The sequence below is a fragment of the Cervus canadensis genome, chromosome 19, assembly GCF_019320065.1.
Source record: "Cervus canadensis isolate Bull #8, Minnesota chromosome 19, ASM1932006v1, whole genome shotgun sequence".
Lineage (NCBI taxonomy): Eukaryota > Metazoa > Chordata > Mammalia > Artiodactyla > Cervidae > Cervus > Cervus canadensis.
The window spans coordinates 41,333,861-41,343,907 of NC_057404.1; positions in this window are offsets into that span (position 1 = coordinate 41,333,861).

Below are 10,047 nucleotides of genomic sequence, written 5' to 3' on the forward strand. Positions count from 1 at the left end.
GTGAGGTAGAAGATAAAATGGTGGAAATAAATGAAGCAGAGAGGAAAAAAGAAAAAAGGATCAAAAGAAATGAGGACAACCTCAGGGACCTCTGCGACACTGTGAAACACCCCAACACCTGAATCATAGGAGTCCCAGAGAAGAAGACAAAAAGAAAGGCCATGAGGAAATACTCGAGGAGATAATAGCTGAAAACTTCCCTAAAATGGGGAAGGAAATAGCCACCCAAGTCCAAGAAACCCAGAGAGTCCCAAACAGGATAAACCCAAGGCGAAACACCCCAAGACACATATTAATCAAATTAACAAAGATCAACACAATGAACAATATTAAAAGCAACAAGGGAGAAACAACAAATAACACACAAAGGGATTCCCATAAGGATAACAGCTGATCTATCAATAGAAACCCTCCAGGCCAGAAGGGAATGGCAGGACGTACTGAAAGTAATGAAAGAGAATAACCTACAACCTAGATTACTGTATCCAGCAAGGATCTCATTCAGATATGAAGGAGAATTCAAAAGCTTTACAGATAAACAAAAGCTGAGAGAATTCAGCACCACCAAACCAGCTCTTCAACAAATGCTAAAGGATCTTCTCTAGACAGGAAATGCAGAAAGGTTGTATAAACGTGAACCCAAAACAACAAAGTAAATGGCAACGGGAACACACCTATCAATAATTACCTTAAATGTAAATGGGTTGAATGCCCCAACCCAAAGACAAAGATTGGCTGAATGGATACAAAAACAAGACCCCGCATATATCTGTCTACAAGACGCCACCTCAAAACAAGAGACACATACAGACTAAAAGTGAAGGGCTTGGAAAAAAAAATATTTTCATGCAAACGGAGACCAAAAGAAAAGCAGGAGTCGCATACCATATCAGATAAAATAGACTTTAAAATAAAGGATGTGAAAGGACAAAGAAGGACAACTACATAATGATCAAAGGATCAATCCAAGAAGAAGATAATAACAATTATAAATATATATGCACCCAACATAGGGGCACCGCAATATGTACGACAAACACTAACGAGTATGAAAGAGGAAATTAATAGTAACACAATAATAGTGGGAGACTTTAATACCCCACTCACAACTATGGATAGATCAACTAAACAAAATTAACAAGGAAACACAAACTTTAAATGACACAATGGACCAGCTAGACCTAATTGATATCTACAGGACATTTCACCGCCAAAACAATCAACTTCACTTTTTCTCAAAGTGCAACAACGGAACCTTCTCCAGAATAGATCACATCCTGGGCCATAAATCTAGCCTTGGGAAATTCAAAAAAATTGAAATCATTCCAGTCATCTTTTCTGACCACAGTGCAGTAAGATTAGATCTCAATTACAGGAAAAAAATTGTTAAAAATTCAAATATATGGAGGCTAAATAACACGCTTCTGAATAACCAACAAATCATAGAAGAAATCAAAATATGCATAGAAATGAATGAAAATGAAAACACAACAACCCAAAACCTATGGGACACTGTAAAAGCAGTGCTAAGGGGAAGGTTCATAGCATTACAGGCTAACATCAAGAAACAAGAAAAAAACCAAATAAATAACCTAACTCTACACCTAAAGCAATTAGAGAAGGAAGAAATGAAGAACCCCAGAGTTAGCAGAAGGAAAGAAATCGTAAAAATCAGGGCAGAAATAAATGCAAAAGAAACTAAAGAGACCATAGCAAAAATCAACAAAGCTAAAAGCTGGTTTTTTGAAAAAATAAACAAAATTGACAAACCATTAGCAAGACTCATTAAGAAGCAAAGAGAGAAGAACCAAATTAACAAAATTAGAAATGAAATGGAGAGATCACAACAGACAACAATGAAATACAAAGGATCATAAGAGACTACTACCAGCAGCTCTATGCCAATAAAATGGACAACTTGGATGAAATGGACAAATTCTTAGAAAAGTATAACTTTCCAAAACTGAACAGAAGAAATAGAAGATCTTAACAGGCCCATCACAAGCAAGGAAATCAAAACTGTAATCAGAAATCTTCCAGCAAACAAAAGCCCAGGACCAGATGGCTTCACAGCTGAATTCTACCAAAAATTTAGAGAAGAGCTAACACCTATCTTACTCAAACTCTTCCAGAAAATTGCAGAGGAAGGTAAACTTCCAAACTCATTCTATGAGGCCACCATCACCCTAATTCCAAAACCAGACAAAGATGCCACAAAAAAAGAAAACTACAGGCCAATATCACTGATGAACATAGATGCAAAAATCCTTAACAAAATTCTAGCAAACAGAATCCAACAAAAAAAAAAAAAAATCATACATCCATGGACCAGTGGGCTTTACCCAGGAAATGCAAGGATTCTTTAAATATCTGCAAATCAATCAATGTAATTAACACAGCAAACATTAACAAATTGAAAGATAGAAAACCATATGATTATCTCAATAGAATGCAGAGAAAGCCTTTGGACAAAATTCAACACTCATTTATATTAAACTCTCCAAAAAGCAGGATAGAAGGAACATCCTCAACAATAAATAAAAGCTATACTAATGACAAACCCACAGCAAGCATCACCGCCTCAATGGTGAAAAATTGAAAGGCATTTCCCCTGAACATCAGGAAACAAGACAAGGGTGCCCACTCTCAACTCATAACTGTTCCTAGTGGTTTGGAAGTTTTGGCCACAGCAATCAGAGTAGAAAAAGAAGTAAAAGGAATCCAGATAAGAAAAGAAGAAGTGAAACTCTCACTGTTTGCAGATGACATGATCCTCTACATAGAAAACCCTAAAGACTCTCCCAGAAAATTACTAGAGCTAATCAATGAATATAGTAAAGTTGCAGGATATAAAATTAACACACAGAAATCCCTTGCATTCCTATATACTAACAATGAAAAAACAGAAAGAGAAATTAAGGAAACAATACCATTCACCATTGCAACAAAAAGAATAAAATACTTAGGAGATATCTACCTAAAGAAACAAAAGACCTATACATAGAAAACTATAAAACACTGATGAAAGAAATCAAGAGGACACAAACAGATGGAGAAACATACCGTGTTCATGGATTGGAAGAATCAATATTGTCAAAATGGCTATTCTACCCAAAGCAATCTATAGATTCAATGCAATCCCTATCAAGCTACCAACGGTATTTTTCACAGAACTAGACAAAGAATTTCACAATTTGTATGGAAATACAAAAAACCTCGAAATAGCCAAAGTAATCTTGAGAAAGAAGAATGGAACTGGAGGAATCAACCTGCCTGACTTCAGACTCTACTACAAAGCCACAGTCATCAAGACAGTATGGTACTGGCACAAAGACAGAAATATAGATCAATGGAACAGAATAGAAAGCCCAGAGATAAATCCACGAACCTATGGACACCTTATCTTTGACAAAGGAGGCAAGGATATACAATGGAAAAAAGACAACCTCTTTAACAAGTGGTGCTGGGAAAACTGGTCAACCACTTGTAAAAGAATGAAACTAGAACACTTTCTAACACCATACACAAAAATAAACTCAAAATGGATTAAAGATCTAAATGTAAGACCAGAAACTATAAAACTCCTAGAGGAGAACATAGGCAAAACACTCTCCGACATAAATCACAGCAAGATCCTCTATGACCCACCTCCCAGAATATTGGAAATAAAAGCAAAACTAAACAAATGGGACCTAATGAAACTTAAAAGCTTTTGCACTACAAAGGAAACTATAAGTAAGGTGAAAAGACAGCCCTCAGATTGGGAGAAAATAATAGCAAATGAAGAAACAGACAAAGGATTAATCTCAAAATATACAAGCAACTCCTGCAGCTCAATTCCAGAAAAATAAATGACCCAATCAAAAAATGGGCCAAAGAACTAAACAGACATTTCTCCAAAGAAGACATACAGATGGCTAACAAACACATGAAAAGATGCTCAACATCACTCATTATCAGAGAAATGCAAATCAAAACCACAATGAGGTACCATTACACGCCAGTCAGGATGGCTGCTATCCAAAAGTCTACAAGCAATAAATGCTGGAGAGGGTGTGGAGAAAAGGGAACCCTCTTACACTGTTGGTGGGAATGCAAACTAGTACAGCCGCTATGGAAAACAGTGTGGAGATTTCTTAAAAAACTGGAAATAGAACTGCCATATGACCCAGCAATCCCACTTCTGGGCATACACACTGAGGAAACCAGATCTGAAAGAGACACGTGCACCCCAATGTTCATCGCAGCACTGTTTATAATAGCCAGGACATGGAAGCAACCTAGATGCCCATCAGCAGATGAATGGATAAGGAAGCTGTGGTACATATACACCATGGAATATTACTCAGCCATTAAAAAGAATTCATTTGAACCAGTCCTAATGAGATGGATGAAGCTGGAGCCCATTATACAGAGTGAAGTAAGCCAGAAAGATAAAGAACATTACAGCATACTAACACATATATATGGAATTTAGAAAGGTGATAACGATAACCCTATATGCAAAACAGAAAAAGAGACACAGAAATACAGAACAGACTTTTGAACTCTGTGGGAGAAGGTGAGGGTGGGATATTTCAAAAGAACAGCATGTATACTATCTATGGTGAAACAGATCACCAGCCCAGGTGGGATGCATGAGACAAGTGCTCCGGCCTGGTGCACTGGGAAGACCCAGAGGAATCGGGTGGAGAGGGAGGTGGGAGGGGGGATCGGGATTGGGAATACATGTAAATCCATGGCTGATTCATATCAATGTATGACAAACCCACTGGGAAAAAAAAAATAATAATAATAAAAAAAAAAAAAAGAAACTTAAATACATACTGATATGTGAAAGAGGCCCTAATCTGAAAAGGCTATGTATTTTATGATTCCAACTATATGATATTCTGGAAAGGGTAAAACAGTCTAGAGACAGTAAAAAGATCTGTGGTTACCAGTGACTCAGGTAGAAGGAAAGATGAATAGGCAGAGCACAGAGGATTTTTAGGGCAATGAAATTGTAGTGTATGATACCTCTAACGGGGGATACATATCATTGAAAAGTGAAAGTGAAGTCACTCAGTCATGTCCCACTCTTTTCGACCCCATGGTCTGTATCCTACCAGTCTCCTCCATTTATGGAGTTTTTGAGGCAAGAATATGGGAGTGGGTCCCCTCCTTCTCCAGAGGATCTTCCCAACCCAGGGATCGAACCCAGGTCTCCCACATTGCAGACAGATGCTCTACTGCTTTACCATCTGAGCCACCAGGGAAGCCCAAACATGTCATTACATGTTGTCAAAACCCATTGAATTTGCAACACAAGTAGTGAACCCTTATGCAAACTATGGACTTTAGTTAATAATAATGAACCAATATTGACTTGTCATTGTAACAAATGCACCCCACTAATGTAAGACATTAAGGATAGAGGAAACTGGGGGAATGGGAGGGGAATTATGGAAATCTCTGTAATTTCCATTCATTTTTCTGTAAGCTATTTTTTTAAGATATAGTCTATAATGAACTTCATTTTGATCTTCCCATGTAAATAAAACCCTATGTAAAATAATGGTTCCCAGATCTTGGAACTTCAGAGACCAGTAAAATTTCCCAAAAAGGGTCAGGAAGAAATAAAGAATTTTCTACTATCCTTCACCAAATAAACACATGAAATCTACATGTGTGTATGAAATACACACACACTCACTCTCTCCATAATATGCCTTATAAGGGAAGGATGTTTTATCACTCAGAATGCAATTTTTCTTAAACTAAGAAAAATTCCATTAAATGCAATAAATTTGGCCTTATGAAAAACCCACTCCATTTTGTGACTTCTCTAATTTCACCATGCCCTTGTGAACACCTGATCCACATGGGTTGGGACTCCCTGGTATATGACCCAACGTTTTATCCAATTACAATCCAGGAATGGAGAGGAATATGGTACAAAAATCAAGACTCTTCAGTCTGGACTTCCTAAGGATGAAGAATTCATCTCCTGAAGTCAGTTATTATTGAGCTGTTGTCTGGTTGCATGTTCTCCACTGTTCTTTGTCATTTATCATGATTGTGAAATTATGTAAAATGTTCAAATGCTAACGTCTTGCAGACAGTGAATTAGTGGTCATTTGATTTGCTCATGTCCTGAAAGTTCTCACATCTATGCCTATGAAACAGAACAAAAAGTGTATCTTCACAGAAGAAATCTTCTGATAAAACCTTTAGACTATGGTTCACTGCAGAATCAATGAAGTGATGATCACACAGTGCAAGAGGAGGCAGGTGTTTTGACTCACCAGTGACCTTAAGTAGGTACTCACTGCTCCTCGACAAGAAGAGGCTCAGAACTTTCAGATCCAGTCCCACGGTCCACTACTTCTTCCACAAGCTCTCGTCTCTGGCCCAGGCCAGTGCATCACAAGATGTGGTTTGGCTAAAAGTTACCTCTATCTTGGAAAGGGAGTAGCGAGTGAGGAGCATCTGCATTGAGGGGCAGGGTCACATCCACCTGTTAGTTATGAGTCATTTTACACAATTATAGGAAATGGCAAAGTTTTCTTCAGGGCACAACGTGCAGGGATATTTCTGACCTCACCATCCAGCTAAATTCTTTCACTACTAGTGTCAGGCAAGTGACAAGCATGCACACGTGCTCAGTTGTGTCTGACTCTTTGACGACCCCACGGACCATAGCCCGCTGGGCTCCTCTGTCCATGGAATTTCCCAAGCAAGAATACTGGAGTGGGTTGCCATTTCCTACTCCAAAGGATCAGCCCAACCTAGAGACTGAACCTGCATCTCTTGTGTTTCCTGCATTGGCAGGCAGATTCTTTACCACTGGTGCCACCCGTGGAAGCCCAGGGCAAGTGTGGACTTCTGGAATTATGCAAGGCTTTCATGGCAAACTCACACACAGCCTTCCCCTCTTCTTCAATCTCAAGGCAGTGAGGACAAATCCACTTTCTTCCTCTCACATGCGAAACAGTGGTGGAGTTTGGCTTCTCCTCAGCACTTGATTGTTATTCTGGGAAGAAAGCAATGTGGCCATATCCATTCATCTGACTCCTTCTCTGTAGATTGACAAAGAGAAAATGGATGACCTCATCTGGTCATTCCAGTTGCACAGAATTTACTCCAAATTAAAAAGAACATTCAGTTACAAATTGTGAGGATCAAGTTGCAGGTAATACTTAATGCCTCTATGAAGCAAGAGAAAATTGATCTTTGCTTTAGGCATCCTTTCAAAGACAGGGAGCCTCATGCAACTGATAAAAGAGATCAGATGGGCTACAATACAGTCTAATGCTCCCATTGTGTTCTATTTAAATTATTTGACTTCACTCATTGACTACTGTTTGTGCTTAGTTAACATCTCAGATTTGAGGGTAAAATTGCCATATTCTACATACTGACAAAGTGACCTGGTACATAATAACCCTGCAATGTTAATAAATGAGCGTCAGCCCAGACAACTCATGGAAGTGCAGAACATACCAGAACAGCAAAATTCCAGCTGGCAGTCTGGGACTCTCACAGCAAACTAGAACAAGTCTTTCTCCACACCCACATGTGGGCTTGTGCCCTACGTCACTTTCCTGATATGATTTTTTTTTTCAGTCTTTAAACCACCAGGAAAACACCAGCTGCTTGACTTCTCTGTGCTCCTAACAAAATCACTGATGATCTTTGAGCCAGCTTTCTTAATTCCCTCTGCATTGATTTGTTCCAATAGACAATTCTAGTGGGACTGAGTTTTTGCAACAAAAGAAGACCCAGACTAGGCATCTTGCCTAAACCCGAGGACCAGAGTCACTTTTATTATAGCATTGACACATCTTGCTTTAAAAAAAAAAAAGGTAAACCCCATACTCTCCCACCTTTTCTATTCTGGTAATTCCTAACCTCCCCCTTTCTGGTCCTCTGTCTTCCAGATATACTGGTTAATATCTTATCTACATTGCTAAGAATGATGTATTACTGTTCTGTTTGCCAGTCCCAGTTTAACCTCCTTTCCAAATTCTTTCTTCTTCTTTCAGAGAATGAACTGCTCAGGTCTTATCATAGCAGTAAACATTAATTTTACTTGGTACTTATTGTAGTAACCTCTAGGTAAAATGGTAAAGGCAACTTTTCTTTCTCAGAACATCTCTCAACTTTGGTCCTAGGCACACACTTCAGGCTTCCATGTTTTCTCTATTCTTCCCTCTAATATAATTAACTTTCCAGAAAAATTAATAAATCATTCACTCTATGATATAGGATTGGCAAAACTTATCCCCTCTCCAAAGATGTTTGCTTTAACAGAGAACCAAAATCTCAATTTCCAGCTCTAGAAATACAACATCTGTAAGAGGTCTTGGGGAAAGATACCTTTAAATCATACCCTTTAGGACATAGTATTCATATTGGGCATAACATTCTACTTCATGGGTTAATATCAGTTTTTTTTATCAGATAAAAGAGAAGTAAATAAAAATATCAAGGTCAGAATCACTTACAGTAAAGGTAAATAATGTTTCTTAGAATTTTCATTACTGTTATACATATGTATGTATAACATGTATGTGTGTATAATTATATATGAAAAGTATAAAGGCATTTTTATGGTGTTCATCACCAAAAAGTGGAACTAACATGTCTGGCTTACACCTTTAACAAGTGCTTCTGAAATTATCAGTTGCGTAAAACCAACATTTTTCAATTTCCAACACTTTTAAAAAAATACAATAAAAAGAGATAACTAGCAGAAAGATATTAACACACATAAAATTACACTGTTACATTCCTATCTTCTTATCTTAACCATCTTTTCTCAATTGCTGTATTTATTTCATAATAGGCTAGGTAAGAAACAGTTTGAGGGCTGACAGTCGCCTACAGCCTACACTTTGAAGAACACTGCTTTAGGATATACATTCCTCAGGTGAGGAGCATGTTTTGGTCACCTGCGCACCTCCTTGGGTAGCACAGATTGGGCACAGTTAGCACAGATTGATTGCTGGTTAAGTTGAGTCAATTAACCTATTTACAGATGGCAGCTTCAGCAGTAAATAAATAACTCATTCAACCAGTAAAAAGACTATTTTTTTTGGATTCAGAACTCAGGCAATAGAAACTGGCTAAGATCAGCTCATCCTAATCAGTAGTCTATGGCAGCCATGGTTCATAATGGCGAAATAAATTATTCTTCTACATTAAATGGCAATTATGCTTTTTTTAATCTCAGCAGTTTACAGCTTAACCTCATTAACTATAATGATGTCACTTACAAAGTAAATAACATATGATCAAAACAAAGCCAGAATTAGAGACAGAACCATTTTAGCTCTAAAAAGACCAAGAATTTCAGTGCTGAACTTTGATACACAATTCATAGATTATTTACAGAAAGTACTTAGTGGTGTTGCTAAGACTAGTCCTATTTTTTAAGGTGGAGGGGAATTTGAAAAATATTTTTTAAGGTTCCCTTCCTTGAAATGCAGATAAGTATGCAAGTTACTACCAGAAGTCTTTGTAAGGGAGAGATTGAGAGATGTCTGAGACATGAAGTCTAAAACTGGGCCAGGGCGCCACTGGAGATTCCATGGACCCTTTCAATTCTTGCATAGCACATATAGAATAATGATTCTAAATCTCAACAAAGCTATCAACTAGCCTAAAGAGAGGACATCAGTTGAAAAGGTCCTGGGGAAAGGATTTTCCAGACTTACGTGTGTTCCCAATTCTAGCTGAGGCTTGAAAAAAAATACATGCTGAATTTACTTAATTCCCTTTTTGCCAATGGAGTGTAAACAAAGATGCCTTATGGTTGTCCCTCTTTAAAGACATAGAACAGAGATGTGCTGACTGTAAAGGGGTCACCCAGTCTGGATGGGAGCTACAGCCACGGTGCCCAGATAATGGCCATGACCCTGTGTCCTAGAATGTCTGGCCACCAAAGGACAGCCTTTTCATGGAAACATGGTACTTTTTTTTTTTTTGAAGGTGAAGTTATTCTACTTCTTACATAAAAGAAATAAAGTAAGATTATGTGAGTCAGATCAATGTTAGAGCCTC